The sequence below is a fragment of the Parasteatoda tepidariorum genome, chromosome 2, assembly GCF_043381705.1.
Source record: "Parasteatoda tepidariorum isolate YZ-2023 chromosome 2, CAS_Ptep_4.0, whole genome shotgun sequence".
NCBI lineage: Eukaryota > Metazoa > Arthropoda > Arachnida > Araneae > Theridiidae > Parasteatoda > Parasteatoda tepidariorum.
This window is the reverse complement of record NC_092205.1, coordinates 51,770,873-51,788,367: the sequence shown is the minus strand read 5'-3', so window position 1 is coordinate 51,788,367 and position 17,495 is coordinate 51,770,873. Positions and strand designations below refer to the sequence as shown.

The 17,495-nt window shown below is 29.6% G+C and overlaps 1 long non-coding RNA gene across 1 annotated transcript in view; it reads left to right on the top strand.

The window, feature by feature from the left end:
* The window catches only part of LOC139425001 (uncharacterized), a 144,237-nt gene that overhangs the window by 99,276 nt on the left and 27,466 nt on the right, over window positions 1-17,495 (top strand). Inside the window, exon 4 of the long non-coding RNA XR_011636152.1 lies at window positions 7,585-7,735. This is a non-coding gene — a long non-coding RNA (uncharacterized lncRNA). The remainder of the gene's footprint in view (window positions 1-7,584; window positions 7,736-17,495) is intronic.

Genomic DNA, 17,495 nt, shown 5'->3' with positions numbered 1-17,495 from the left:
GTTTATTCTTTTTTTCATTATTGTAAAGAAGCAATAAACTATCCTTATCGAATTAGGTTTTATATTTTTTTAATTTATTTTACCAGAAATTTATGTTAAAATGTCCCACCTCCAGAAAGAAAGTCGAGTTGCTTTATACTTGTGCGGAATATGGGTGCTAAAAGGGTTAATGCAGGTCTATCAGATTCGAAAGATGCCATACGTCTTTATATACGTCGTTCCACACGTCGTTGGTATTTTATAATTTTAAAAAACAGTAATAGTTACTAAAAAAATCTGTCAGATTACCGGAATTATCTTTGTACTATAACATAAAATTTAAAAAAAATTAGTTTGAAATTTTTTTACATTCATATTTAAAAGTGTATCAATAATTGATTTTGTAAATTAAAGGGATTCCAATAATGTATTACCGTTTTTCTTAGATCTAAAATTATGCAAAATTATTGATAGGAAGTGAGCCGTGTTTGGAAGAGTTTACCTCTTACATAGAAAGGACGCTTGTGTTTCATGCTATATATCCTAACCATAAATTATTAAAATGCTAAATAATCTATTTTTTTAGTTATTTTAACCAAAATAAATAAAAAATAATGAAAAAGTATGAAAAATATGTTTAATAAAAATTCTTCGTCAAAGGGTTATAAGGATAAAATAGTGCTGTACGTTAAATACTTGCATCACATTCGCGATTAATCTTGTTTTAATACACAAAAAAATATTGTTTAAAAGAATCATTCGTCTTTTCTTAAAAGTAAACTTTAATTTTAAAGTAATTACGCTTTTATGACTTGAAATGTTATTTAGAAACCGTTAGAATTCGATGTTTTTTATTTGCATTCTCCCGTTTCTAAAGCTTTATTACAATTAAATACTGAAATTTTAATACAATTAAATAAAAATTTCTGTTCTCCATAAAAAAGCTCCATAATAAGCTCCGACACATTTATTTCTGCAATTATTTAACTAACACTGTTTATAATTCTTTTGTCAAACTTGTTATACCATTAAAAATCAAGCACCGCAGACATATTTTTGCATTATTAAAATAAAAATCGAAATAGATGGTAAAAAAAAATGTCAAAATTTTCTTTACTTACTTGTTACGCACACGCAATTTTTTTTTTATTATTATTATTAGTTGTAGTAGTTAGTAATAGTAATATTAGTATTACAGATTATACAGATGACAGTCTTTCGTGCTAAACGAAATGAACTATTAGTTATCTTTCCTCCAGATGCATGTCATTCATTTTATGCGATGTGTAATTAAATTAAGACATTAAAGAATTATTAAATCAACCGCTCGTCAAGCAAGGTGACACCCTCCCATATTGTAACATTTATAAAAGTCATGTAATTTCCTTATCACGAAACCAATTCTGTCAAACCGTATCTTGAACCCGAAAACACCAGAAAAATCCCCTTTAAACCCAGCATCATTCAGCCCCGTCGCCATATAATGAAGGAACCCCGTGGGTTTCATGATTAAAGAACTTTTTTAAAACTAATAATAAGACCGGGGCTATTCATACACCCGTCATGTCATAATTATTTTACTGTCACTTTCTCTCTATGAGACATGGTAGTCATTTTGAAGAAAAGTCAGTCATCATCTGGCGATTATTGTGTTGTCAATGGGCGTTCCTTGCTAAGTCATTTGACTTGAATAGGCATTGTTTCTTGTCATTTAACTTGGCGAATTCCAAATGAAGTTGGCGAACGAGCGGCCTGACCCTACGTTTAATGTCATCCCGGGCATCAATTATATCTGGAGGGTAAATTTATTGCTATGATGGTTTGACCCCTGGGCCGAAAAGAGTTTATGAGCAGTTGCAGGCTCTTTTTTTTTTTAAAGCATCATGGCGGAAAGGATGTTTATCACGGATGATAAAATCCAGCTGAGATTAATGAGGATTTATTATTTCTTTTTTTTTTAATCATCAGTAAAGTTGTGTGTATTAAACTGTAGAAGATAAGAGGAGGATATTGAACTTTATGGGTAGAAAGAGTTAAACGTTTTTAGCTCTTCGATTATATGCTCTTAACTTAGATATTACTCTTAAATTGGATATTTACACTAGTTAATAATACTGTTTTTTAAAATGCAGTATTTTTTATCGACAAAGAATTAATTTTTTCATAGATTTATTTTCTTATTAATTTTTATTAACAGAGGTATAATCATCATTAATTATTCTGTCGTTATTATTATCTTTATTATTCTTATCTTTATTATTCTTATCTTTATTATTCTTATCTTTATTATTATTATTATTATTATCCTTATTATTATTTTTTACATTATATTTAATAGTATTATGATCTTGTTTTCTATTCTCATTATTTTTATTATCTTTATTATTATTTTTTACTTTATTGTTAATAGTATTATGATCTTTTTTTCTATTCTCATTATTTTTATTAATTGTTATCGTTATTATTATTGGGATAATTAGTGTGATATGATTATTATTATGATTATTATATTAGTACAGTTGTGTGTATTAAATTGAAGGTAAAAGGATATTGAACTATATCTGTAGAAAGAGTTACACGTTTCAATAAATTGGATATTTACCCTAATTAGTGATAGTGTTTTTAAAAATACAGTAAGAAATGTACTACGATTATTATTATTATGATTATTACTATTAATAATAATTTTATTGTTATTACTTAAATTTTACTTGAATTAGTCTAACAATTAGTTTTTACAGTTTAAATTTTAATTGGCATTTTTCTCTCATTGAAACGTGATTTTTCAGCATTTGTCATTACATCAATTGAGGATTATATAGAGTATTCTAATAATTTCGAAATAATATAATATAAATAGTCGAGCACATATCTGGTGGGGAAAAAGAGGTATTTAACATTTTAAAAAATGTCTTTTCGACGATAATAAAATTATAATATCCCTTTATTTCCAAGGAGAACAAAGTTAAATAAGATTTCAAAAAAAATACTGGATCAAACATGTATTTAGTTAAGTATCAATCCGCCATTGCTCGTCAGCTGCACGATGTAGCACTGCTCCGTAATATCACATGTGATATAGCTTTTTTACGACATACGTATTTATTACTAATTAATATATATTTATCCCACTTAATATATATTTATACTACTTAATATATATTTATACTATTAAATATATGTTTACACTAATTAAAATATTCTTCCAAGTTCTGTACTCTGAAGCAAATATTCTTATTACTGAGCACTTACTTATAACTTATCTAATTCATCTTTAAGTGACATTGATTTCCTTACTAACACTTTTTTTCCCAAATATAACTGCTTCGACTAACGAACTAAAATTGTTAAAAACTAATTAAAAAAATTTTTTAAAACTCAAAACCTTTTTTACAAAGATCACGACAAATAATTAAAAATTATGTAGTTCTAATTGGAAACTTTTATAGTTTAACTTATAACTTATATAGTTTACCTTCCTATAGTTAACTACTAGTACCTGTAATTTCCTAAGACGTGCACTTTTTTTCTGCACTTAAAAATAAACCTGTTTATGACAGCTATGAAAAAGAAATGAACTAAAAGTGTTTTGAACTGATTTCTAATTTTATTTTGAAGCTCAAAATCTTTTTTTCTTAAAAAAAATCGTGACAAGTAAATAAAAAATGGGTAGTTCTAATTTCGAGCTTTTATAGTTAAACTTGTAACTTGCATAGTTCACTTTCTAGTGCCAGTTATTTCCTTAAGACATATTTTTTTCTGTGCTTAAAGAAATAAAAATTTTCATAACAGCTTCGACTGAAGAATTAACTAAAATTGTTGTTGCTGTTGTCGACGATTAAGGCAAAGAGGGTGCTTGTTTTCCAGTGGTGCCATCTATGGCCAAGAATTTGACTTCTGCCGCACCCATACGCTTATGAGGCTGACCCATTCATACATCCATTCATTCATCAACAGATCATAATTTTGACCTGAACCAGAAAACGATCAATCTCCAAATCAGCACCTCCAGAGGTGTTGATTTGTTGTGGGAAAATGGAGGACTCTGTAACCCGACTGATTTAACGTGCACCAGTCACCATTTACTACACGGGAAATCTTCGGTCGGCTAGATGCGAACTCCTGTTCACAAATGTGAGTCCAGCGCCCTGCCAACCAATCTATCCCGGCCACTAAAATTGTTAAAAACTGATTTCGATTTTTATTTTGAAATTCGGAACCTTTTTCTTTTAAAAATGAATAAATCGTTACATAAATAAAAGTATGTAGTTCTAATTTGAGGTACATATCCGGTGAATCTTACGCGTTTGCGGAAAAAGTTGTCCCAGGTATGAACTTAAATTCCAATTTATTTTCTGCATTACAAACCCGTTACGCAAAAAGAACATAATTTCGTTTTATTTCATAATTAAGAAGAATAGTTTTGAAAAAAAAAATTATATTCACATGATGGGAAAAGGGTAGCGAATATTCATAATAATTAGTTTGTTGGAATATTTTTTAGAACAAATATGACGCCTGGAGTTCAGGTAATGCTTTAAAATAAAGGATAATAACCCTTAGTTAATCACGCATTTAATCGGGTTTTTAAATAATCCGCTTACTTAATGTAAAACCAAAAAGTAAAAAACTATCATGAGCTATTAGAAAATTTTTTTACATTTTTTAATTACTTCTGGTGTCGATAGTTTCTACTATTTCATTAGTTTGGAGCAATTTATAAAAGATCTATTGCAGTTTTATATAAGATCTATTTTTACAAGTTTTCATTTATAAAAATTTAAAAAAATTACTCATATTATAATTAAGAATCTTTATTTTTAAGTTTGTAGCACAATGAGAATAAAACATTTTCTTATAGAAGTCTTACACTGAGTAACGTACATTTTTCTTTTTGATGTAATGAAAAAACTAAGTTGGAATTTATTTTTTTGTCGTAACTAAGTTTCATTATCATAAATATCTTTATTGCTACAACTATATTTTCAACGATACTTCTTATATTTTAAAAAATATATATAAATATATAAGCACGTAGCATTTATGCTTTTGCATGTCTATTTAGTTTCCTTCCAAAAATAATTTTTGCTAATTACAAAAATTTTCCCAGGGCGTTCTATTCATGAAACGTAACGTACGTGAAAAAATAATGAAGCTAATTAAAATAAATGACGAAGGAGAGAACGCAAATTTCATTTTGCTTTTGTTTCAAGAACTATTTAAGTCATGTAGATTTTAAAGTTATTACATTTACCAACTCTATTTCTTGCTTAGAATTCTTTTTTTTTTAAATGTAATTTTAAAATTTATTACTTTTCTTTTTTCTTTTTTTTTTACTAATGAGCATTTTTTTTTGCTGAAGATATAAATCTTTCCTCGGCTATTATTTTAAAAAAGAATAATTAGTACAATATTATTAATATACTCGGCTATTATTTACAAAAAGAATAATTAGTAACAGTGTTTCCCAAACTTATAACTTTTGTGTACCCTTTCTAAATTTTTCGTATCGCTGTGTACCACCAACAAAAAATGCATGTATTTTTTACTATAAAAAATTGCACAAAAGTTTAAAATCACAACTGGCAGTTGATACGACGAAATATTAACTGTTAACTCTGCAAAAAATAGCCAATAGAAAAATACGTAATCGTAAATTTTCATGGCTAGCTTTATTTTTAAATAAAATTTTTAAAAATTTTTGTTTGTTGCGAGATATTTCGCATAAGAGCGCGTACCCCCACTAAACTGTTCCCGTACCCCTGGGGGTACGCGTACCACACATTGGGAAACACTGGGATTTTTTTTACAGATATAAGTAGCAACCTGTTAATATTAAAATAGTATTAATACGTAAGAAATACATGAAATAATAATATATACATTAAATAACTTACTAAATACATTAAATAGGGTATTCATAGTTAAAGCCGAGACCAAAATGCGAAGTTCTTTATTTACAGGCTACGCACGCTACATCTGTCCTCTAAATTTTGAGAACGTTAAGCAATCGCGAGAATATTATATCGTAAACAAATATATCTATTATCTATATAATCTATAATGTGTGCTTATCTATCTAAGGTTTAGACTTTGCATTTTACTATCCATATTCGTTATTAAATTTATTTAAGTTTAACTTCAAATATCCAACCCAGAAGACAAGGAAATTCCTGGTTCAAGCATTGGAACAAATTAAGCTTCGTGGAAGAGTCTTTGATTTAACGAACTTGCATTTACGTTCGATGGAGGCTAAAACCATGCAAATTTCCCTCTATTAGCCCAGGACTAATCCCTGATTAGTCCACTATTAGGAGTATTTTAGTATTGTAGTAAGCTGGGATAAGTTTACGAATCGACCAGCCATCGCTGGTATTCGAACTTGGTTCAGCTCAGAGAAATGTGATTCGATATTATATTTATAACGTTTTGTGTGATTTTTGGGGTTGCATAAAATTTTTATAACTTGGTTTCCAAGTATAGAGAAGTTGGGAAATACCGAGCATCTTCTCAAGCGCATGCCAAATTCAAAACTGCATAATAAGAAATAAATGCATGAAATAATTTGAAGAAAAAAAAACTTCTAAATTTAATTTTATACTTCTTTTTAACTCATTCTTCTTTAAAAATCCCTATTTTACGATTCGATAATTATCGTTTTGGAAATTAAAAAAGAATATATTTCTGGTGATTAATTTACAATTATAATCACTAAGAATATTCAATGTAAAAAAAAAAGAAAGAAAGAAAATATTTGTCCTTACAGCAACAACCAGCGTTATTTGCTGTTACAACCACCGAGAAAAAAAGTTAATTTGTATGTGTAATGATGTTTCAATTTGTACTTATAGAACAATAAAAGATAATACTCAATTAGGTGAAACTTTCAAGTTGTGATGCTCATTTAAGGCTGTTGCGCGTAAGGAAGCTAAGTTTAAGGTTTAAGAAATGTTGTAAAATAAGCTTCTAATTTTCCTCAACTTACATTCAATTATTATCGCAACAATTTCATTACAAAAAAGTGTCTTATTTTATTCAAAAACAACGCTACGTTTTCAGGCAAATTACTATTTTCTCAAAAAATTATTATCGTTTTCGTAAAGAGAATATGCTATCGTTTTCCCAAAAAAATCTACTATCGTTTTCACAAAAAAAAAAAAAAAAAAAAAAAAAAAAAATTTCTTCTTAAAAACGCATTATGTCGTTTTCTTAAAAAATATTCTATCGTTAAAAAAACACGCTATTATTTAGAAATTTAATGTGAGGAATAACTTTTTGTTTACATTCTGACACAGTTTTTCAATTTTACATTTTTCTATTGAAGGAAATTTACGAGCACTATGGCACGTTTAAGTGGGGGAAATTTAAAATCATTATATATACATTTTTAGAGAATTTATTTTTTTGTGAAAACGATAGAACTTGTTTTAAAAAAAGAAAACGATAATGAATGAAAAAAATATTGCATTTCAAAAATTATTTATAGATTGAAAGTTATGTTCAACATATTTTTTGTAGAATATATGAATTCTTGCTTTTCTACACTTTTAAAGAAATTGCTACATCATTCAATTTATTTTATAAGTAAAATCTTTTTCATTTCAGGGTTTGACATTCGGCAAGTCACTCGACATTTTTGGCATCGAAACATGAGCGTATTAAGATGGTCCAGCATTGGGCCTATCGGGGAAATTGGAGCGCAGCCAAATTGAAAGAAGTGTTCTTTTCTGTGAGCCGCAGGTGTAATCTTTTACAGGTACAGAAGACCATTTTCACTTCGAAATAATATATATATATATATATATTTATTTTAACTTTAATGCAACGTCTTCAGTGACTGCGGGCTGCCAGATATTATATTTAACCTCAATTAAAATGAATAACAGTGTGGCGTGTGTTTAGTTCATTAGGCTCTTGGTGAAATATCATTCATCTGAAGGTTCTTTTACAAACACCGCTTCTCAAAGAATGCGCTTTTCATAAGTCCTTATCTTTTTGGCGTCAAACTTTTCGCCTGTTCCTGATATTGTAGAGAAATTTCTCGGCTTTCACTTAGTGTTGTTTGAATAGTTTCAAAAAACCAGCTGGTTAATTTAAATCTTTTAAGAGTGTAGATTATCTACTGATATTTTTCGATATCAAAGCGCGGGCAATTATCATTTTTAGTTTTTTTTTTATATTAACCTTATTTACAACGTTGTTCATAGTTCTTGAAATGTATAACCAGTTAGTTGCTTATAATATTTAGTTTTTTTTTATTTATATACTTTATGTACTCATCTTTTCAAATATATTATCACTAGGTGAAAAGTTTTCAAAACTAAATTTTAATTATTTTTTTCTCGTTATGTGAATATACTTTTATTTACTTTATCTTTTTACATACTTTTAATAAATTTATCTGACAAATCACAATTTTATCCAATAACAAATGACAACAAAAACAAATTTTATCGTAACTGTTTGATATTTTACCAGCTCCATCGCCTATGTCTTTTTTTTTTAATTTTTTTTTTATCTCCAAGCCCTGAGCATGTACCTAGGTTATGAAAACCCTTAACCATATAGCCCAGGACTTGGCCACTGGTCCAGCTCCAGTCCAGTCCATCGCCTATGTCTGCATGACTTATTGACACCCCCTTTAAACTTTTTCTTCTGGTCATATATGACTTTTGAATTTAAGCACTAAGCCGAAGACAGACGTAGCCGTTGAATAGGAAAAATCTAGACACAAACCTTGTGCTTTGCATGGCTGTATAAACATGTCTAAGTATAAAAATAGTATTTCAAATAACAAAATCGCTTTCGATGCCTATAATACCTATACCTTGATAACTCCAGGGTAGCTCGCAACTTTCCAGAACTTTCCTTTACCCAAGGGAATGGCGAAAAAATATATATTTTGCTTTTATTCCGTCCAACACACCCCCAAGAACAAAAACACAAAAAGGACATTCGAAAAATCTGATTCAAAACATATCTTGCAAGAAGTTTGAAATCTAGCTTATACAGCACGATTCTTTTTCTAAAAAAACTTCGAAGCAGAACACGCACCCCACTCCGAATCTCCTGCTTCATGTCCGTGTCTGTATATCCAGAGGAACCTATTCCCTACTTTTATCCCTACAGCCAACGAACCACCTTCTTTTTTCCCTTAAACTACTTCCAGATATGTGGCATTGTAACAACTCCAGTCGAAAAGACAGGTAAGGCACGTACTTCAAGTAAGCATCCCATATATTCCATAGGAATAAATAAAACGGAAAGGTTTGACATTCGGAAATTTTTAGCCACCCCATACAGAAATATCTCTCTCTGGGTAGAATGGTGTATGTTGACGATATAGTCATCGATCCATAATGCCACTTGCCGCCTCTGCAGACATCGTTGGTTATTTTTCAGTGTCGTCGCTTTTTTTTTGGGACTGTTCATATCAAACATGTATGCTTACGCAGTTCCATCTTTATTGGTTCGTGATGATCGAAGTTTTTTTTTTCTTCTTTACTTTTTTTTTTACTCGTGAAAAAATGTTTGACAGGTGGGTGCACGTCGTGAATAAAATCTAACGGCTTTTTGAATAAAGTCTAACGGCTTTTTGAAAATTTAATCTTTACTTGTGCAGCGTGCTCTACCTTTAGAGATACGGCATGCAGCTCCATTTTCACGAATATTGGAGCAACTGTGAAAATGACTTGGACTTTTTTCCTTACCATTTCTAAAGGAAGCAACGGAAATAGTATTTGTTCAGTTGTCGCTCAGCTATTCGACTGTGGACGGTGGTTTTGTAGGGGGCGAAAGCGAGTGCGTATAGACAAATAGGCGAAACGTGCGCAGAGATAGATTATTCCAATGTTTTCATACGTGATTCCAATTTTAATGTGCATGGACGAGGCAGGTGGGTGGAAGGAAAGGAAGTCAGTGTTATATGCACTGAATATGTTACTTTATTCGTTTTAAAAATCGGAAATATATGATTTAAATATTTGGATGATTTTTAGTTTGGTTATTTTTTTCTTTTTAATATTTATGCGTAAAATATTTACAATTTATTTACATTCTGCATATATTTTTGAAAAAGCTTTTAGTCCTAAAACGAACAAAAATAATAAAATTAAAATACAGTTTAGTGAAGGGTAAGTTTAATTGCAAAACTTTTTTATATTATTATTTAGTGGTTATCTTAACTCGCAGACTCCTACTATTTTGAATTTAGCAGCCACCCTAACTGAAGTCTTACAATAGTCACCTCAAGTTCTGAAGTGATTATCCCTTATGAAAGTTGAGTGTTCTGTTTCCAATAACATATTGCTATAATTTTTTCCAAAAATTTTTTTTGTAACTTTATTGACAGTATAATTACATAAAAAAAATGTTACATTTCCAATTAATTTCCATTAGGTTGGCGAATCAGGTAAGCCAATTTTGTGGGATGGTTTGCATCGCACGAAATTTATTCTCAATCTGATTGAACACCTCATCGGTTCGGGAAAGTTCATTCCCAAACTTAACTTTTGTGTCCGACCGGACTGTATAGGGGTCCGGGAACTGGCCTTGCGTTAGAGAGGTTCTGGGTTCGAATCCCGGGCAAGGCATGGATATTGTTTCATTGTCTGTCTTTACTGTGGGAGCAACACTGGCCCACCTAATATGGTTCCCTTGAAAGAGTGGCTAACAAATTTGTCATGCAAATGCCTGAAGTGGCGAAATGTTAACACAGGTGGGCATTGGAGAAAGAAAAAAAACTTTTGTAGGGATTAAAATATATTCTAGTCGTTCAACTTGCCACAAGTTCGGTTTTTCTTCAACCTACCAATTTAGTTTTCCTTGGTTGCAAGTTAGTAAATCATTTGTTACAACATATCTAGCAGGTGGATGTATTTATAACAGAATGTGAGAGGAAGTTTAATGTGTGATTCATATTTGTATATTTTAGGAAATGAATCGGGAATCATCTTAGTTAATTCTGTTCGAAATCAATTAACCAACTTAAATAAAATAGCTCCCATTTCAATGACCTTCTCCATTCACCATTGTCAGAAATGATCATCATTACTTCAGGTGCAGTAAACATACTTTATGCTCCAATCTTTTGCGGTTCCACTTCTGTAATCTCTGTTTTTAAAGTTTTTTTTAAATGTAAGAATAAGAGTTGCTGCAACCAAATAAGTTAGTCCTATTTCAGGCTTACCTGATTGGAAATTGTGAATTATGCTGCCCGGCTACTTGGCTAGTCTCGTTCATTGTTGAGTGTGTTAAAAATACACATACTGACTTTTTTTTAATAAGTTATAAGTTAGGTTATAAGTTTTTAATAAGTTATAAGTTAGTTTATAAGTTTTTTAATAAGTTATAAGTTAGGTTATAAGTTTTTAATAAGTTATTTTCTTAGAACTAGTTAGAACTAATAGTTATTTATCTACTCTATTCTGTTTTTAAGTTAATATAGCGAAAATTAATCTATGATTTTCAAGTTCTCAAAAAAGACTAATTTTAAACTTCATCGTAAATCTAATTTTGTTAGTTAATCTAATTAGTTGTAACACTATTTTTTTTTCCAGAATTGACATAATTCTAATTTTGTTTGTTTTTTCTAAATCCGAGATGGAAATTATTTTTATTTTATCCATAGTGATATATTATTGCAAAAGAAATATAATATTATTTACATTTGTAAAAAATTTTTATATTTATTGGACGCAGACCGTTGTGACAAATACTGAATTTCTAACAGACTTTTACTACTGTTTATATATTTTATGTCTATAAATTTTCCTTCCCACATTTACCAAGTAATAAAACGAAATTTACAGTAAAAGCAGCTATAAATCCTTATTTTGTTCAAGATATATGTACACCTTTATTATCTATCTTTAACTCTTCTGATATTTCAATTTCGCAGCTCTACCCAGCCTTATCAATTGTAAAATACTTTTGCGCATTTTAGTTATTTAAATTTAGCGTATAAATGTATTGCACACAAATGTTTAATTTGCACAACTAAAGCAAAAGATTCTATAACTATATCCTTGTGTCTTGCAGCATTTTCTAAATGAAAAATTATTATCTTATTATATCAGAAAAATATTTATTCATAATTTTAAATCTAGGGATTTTTTTTTAAAGTTAGTAAAATTTTGTCTATTTTCTTCGGTTTCATATAACAAATTAATATTTATTAGCGTTTAATATAATATTTATTAGCACTAATATTTATTAGCGTTTCAAAAAATTTTGCTGATTTCTAAGATCAATCGGTAGTAGGTTTCAAATTGTGTATCGAATGTTCATAATTAATTTTATTAGTTCAAAGAATTATTTGAGCATTAATTATACAACACAAAATCTTTTCATTTATACTCAATAAATCTGATATTCTATCGTATTTCTTTAGAAGTTTCAAATGTTTCTAATTCTGCCCTACTAAATAAAAGTAACTATCCTATGACTTTCCTATCTAAAATATTTGCTTAAAATCTTTGTTGGCACTGTGTCTACCTCATTTTTCATTTATCAATTCTTCACATGGCACATTTACAAATTTTTCAATTTCATGACATAAAAATCCTTTTTAAGAAACAGTAAATCAAGCTCTTATAATAATGAATGCTTAAATTCATGAAATTTCAATTATTTTTCCCGATTCTGTTGCCGGCATTTCATCATTTGCATATGAATAAACGTCAACCGCTTCTGGTAAAAGAAAGTATATCAAGTATTCAACTAAATCATGCCTGCTAGGCTTATCTCTAAACAGGAAAATTTTTCCAACAAAAAAACGGAAAATAAATAGCGATATAAAAATAAAATTCACATCGCATTCTAAAGAATCACAAAAAAAGAAATACTATTTTCTGAAAGCATTGATATTCCAGACGCTTTTGTTATTTTTCCAAGTCCTGTTTCCAGAAAACAGAATGGTAGACTAGAGGGGGGAGGGTTGAAAATGCCATAGTCCGCGATTATTGTCCTATCTATCCAGTTTCTGGGAATCGGGAATGATTGATGCATCTAAGAGTTGGTAAAGCTCAGAGGAATTTTGTTGGGTATTAAATCCTTTCTTATCATTCCATGCTATTCATATTTCTGTAACACTTTTACTTGAGTGATTATATCGAAATGGCGAAAAATAACGTATCTAATCGTTTCAGAAATGCGCCGCTACTCGAAATAGAATGCAATCTGGAAAAGTCTATTATTTTATAAGAATAAAATTTTCTGCCTGGCTTTGGTGCATTTTATATAGAAATTAATAAATAAATAATAAGAGATCAACAAAAGGAACTTATTGCATGAATAATTTCCTTTTGTTCGTAACACTTAAAATTCGAGATTTAGCTTAGAAAATTGTTTACTAATTATCGATCCCAAAATAGCATTTACGCCGATTCTCAAAATGGAATTAATCTTAGAAAATCAGTCATTTTTCTTAAGTAAAAATTTCTGGTCATTTCCTTCCTTGCTTTGGATATTTTTTGTATGTAAATAAATAAATTAAAGTAACAGAATAGGAACTTTTTAGAAGCATAATGTGACTGTTATTCTAGGTCAAGTCTAGTTATTTTATGAGAATAATTCTTTGTGAAAACTATTTACCAATTATCGGTCTTAAAATGCATTTTTACTCTTAATACTCAAAACGAAATGAATCTTGGAAAGTCTGTAAATTTATAAAAAAATCAAAAAAAATCTCTGTCTTGGTTTGGTGCATTTCTTATAGAAATAAATAAAATATAACAGAATAGGAAATTCTTATTATCATAATGCTATTCTTTTTCTAGGTCTAAACTAGTTATTTTATGAGAATAATTCTTTGTGAAAACTATTTACTAACTCAAAATAGAATTTTCACTGATTCTCAAAACATAGTGAATCTTGGAAAGTCGGTATCATTTTATAAAAGTAAAACTTTCAAGTGACTTTTTACCTTACTTTGGTGCTTTTCATATAGAAATGAACAATTTAGTGTAACAGAATCACAATTTTTTTACAGGCGTAATGTGGTTTTTATTCTTGGGAAATCTAATCTAGTTATTTTGTGAGAATAATTCTTTGTGAAAACTATTTACCAACTATCGGTTCTCAAATGCATTTTTAAGCTAATACTCAAAACGGAATGAATCTTGGAAAGTCTATAATTTTACAAAAACTAAACTCTCTGTCTTGGTTTGGTGCATTATTATATAGAAATAAATAAATTAATATAACAGAATAAGAAATTCTTAAAATCATAATGCGATTCTTTTCCTAGGTCAAGACTAGTTATTTTATGAGAATAATTCTTTGTGAAATCTATTTTCTAACTATCGATCTTAAAATAAAATTTACACCGATACTTCAAACGAAACGAATGTTTAGAAGTCTATTATTTTATAAAAATAAAACTTCCTGCCTTGCTTTGTTGCATTTCATATAGAAATAAATAAATTAATATAATAAAATAGAAACTTATAAGCATAATGTGGTTCTTATTTTAGATAAGTCTAGTTATTTCATGAGATTAATTCTTCGTGAAAACTATTTTCGAACTATGAATCTTAAAATACAATTTACAGCAATACTCAAAACGTAATAAATCTTGGAAAATATGTAATTTTATATAAATAAAACTTTCTGGTGGCTTTCTGTCTTGCTTTGGAGTTTTACAAATGGAAGTAAATAGATTAATATAACAGAATGGGAAATTTTATAAGCAAAATTTGGCTCTTATTCTGAGAAAGTGTAGTCGCGCTATTTTATGAGAATAATACTTAGTGAAAAATCTCTACTAAATACCCATCTTGAATAGAATTTACATCGATATTCAAAACTGAATAAATCTCGGAAGCTTATCATTTTCTAAAAATAAATCCTTCTGGCGATTTTTTGCCTTGCGTTTCTGCATTTCATCAGGAAATTATATAAATAAATGAAAATTACGGAATAGGAGCTTGTTTGTTTAATGATCTTAGCCCCACTGTTATTGCGATTTTATTTATGATTTCTTTATGAAAATTGTGAGCTTTTGACCACGTCCGTTGTTCTATTCTCTGTTAAATGCTTTGTTTTTAGCATAACCATATATAATTTTTTTAAATCGTCGATGCTAAAAAATGGAGTATTATCTAGGAAAGTCTGATTTTACGAGCGTAATTAATTATGAAAAGTACTAGGAGGCTCCGCCCCCTTCTCGCTAACGCTCGCCAACCCCCGAGAATTGCTACGCAATCCTATGTGGTTCACGCCGTGAACCATGGCTCGCTGCGCTCGCTCGCCAATGAACACAATGTTCTAGCACAAAGACATAATATATTATCATCAAAGACATAGTATTTTATCATCAAAGACATAGTATTGTACTTATGTAGAAGAATTCTACCAATGTTCTTATTGGCTTTTAAAAAAGTATATTAGCTATTTAGATTGTACATGGTGAAAAAATCAAAACATTAGCTAAATAAGAAACATATTAGCAAAATAAATTATCAAATATTGCTTCACTAATATTCTGCATTTTAAAGCGTGAAAATTCAATGCATAAATAAACGCGAAATATAAAAAAATTCAATGCATTCAATACAAACACTTAAACGTTTTTTAGACGTTTAGGTAGCTCCCAGTAGAAAAATATCAATTCAACAGCGGCCTTTTAAAGCATTCTCACTTCAATTAATTAATTAATTCCTAATTGAGTTTAAATTAAATATTGTCATGTTTTTAGTGCATGAATCTGAATTGAACAACCTGATAATGCTCACTCTGGTTATTGTTATCTGGTTGCTCACTACGTGCTCTTGCGCGCCGAATCCAATCAATTAAAAATGAAAACTGTTGCCAGCGCGAGAAAAGAAATATCATCGGTTTTATTGATACATACATACATACATACGTACGTATTAGCGTTTTATATAATATAGATATTTAACTATCGACCTCAAAATAGAATTCACATCGATACTCAATTTAGAATAAATCTAGAAAAATAACATTTCATAAAAATAAATCTTAGTGGTGATTTTATTCCTTGCTTTGGGGCATTTCATATATAAATAAAAATAACAGAATGTGAACTTCCGGTTTGCGTAATACTTTTTTTGTGACCCGACATATTTAACGTGCACCAGTCACCGTTAACTACAAGGGGAGTCTCCGACCAGTGGAGATCAAAATCACGACCTATTGGACGTGGGCACAAGGCCCTACCAACCAGGCTATTCCGGCCCCTATAATAATTATAATAATCATATCAATTATTATAATTGATATGATTAACGTCAAATAATCTTACGTCGATACAGTAAATAGTATACAATTTACACTGAGAATATGGGAGAGAATTACTAGAATATGGCAAAATATACCGTGCTTCTTGCTCTATGGAATCACAAAAAAACTCGGTAATTTTTACCGATGCGCTTTGGTAAAGATTTTGATAAAATTAACAATAAAATATGGTCATATAATATGTGATAAAATTTGGTAATTTTATCATAACTTACAGCATGGCATAAAATCCATTTATTCTATTAAATTATTTTTCATTATTGTATTTTTTACTAAATGTATAGTAATAAGGACTATAATTTTAAAAACTAGAATTAATGAATGGTTTAAATGACACATATTTTGGTCTTATTAACAAGAATTATTATTTTTGTTTTATCAGAAATGTCATTGTCATAGAGAACGGTAATGTTATCAGAATTATTTTCTATGTGTTGAAAAATCTATTATTTTACAAAAATCAATTTTTTCCGTTAATTCAATGCATATTACATAAATATTAGTAAATATTACATGTTTCTTTATATATAGTAAATATACAAAGAGTCATCATTAAATATACTCGTAATATTTTCTCCTTTCATAGTTGTTTCCAGAAAATACTTCATTATTTTTTTTTTAAGAAACAATAGTGGTTGAATTTCTTTTTCTTTTGCTATATCAACTTAATTCTGCACTCTGAGCAACAAAATATAGCAATCTCCATCACGAAATATCCATCCCTTTCGGGTAGTGGCTACGTCACCCGAAATTACGACCGCCGAGAAAGCAGTTCCCTTCTACGAAAATGCTGGCTCGCATTAAAAGGTTTCTTTACGATGCTCGTTAACCGGACAGTGGTTCACAAGACGATGTCATCAAGTCCGGTCACTTCGCAGATACGACGATGACCGATACCAGCCGCATGTGTTCGTGTACTTACAACTTCTTGCAAGATTGCAACCGAATGCAGTACAATAAAAGGGCAGAGAAACCGTTATGAGAAACTCGCTGCTCCCCTAATAGCATCACTTTACTGCGAGAAAAGTGGATTTATGAAGTACTTCTGTTCCTTGATAAAAGAGTACATAGCTGCTCGCTTATCGCACATTTGTTGGCCATTGGGAAGACCCACGCAAAACTGGCTACATTATCGATTCGATGCTTCTGGTTTAAGTGGCCTGGAAGAGGAAGAACAAAAAATTTTGGCTAAAAGGTTTCGAACTCTCTTAATTAATGGTTACGGTTGGCTGCTTTCCTGAAATTTGTTGTCATTA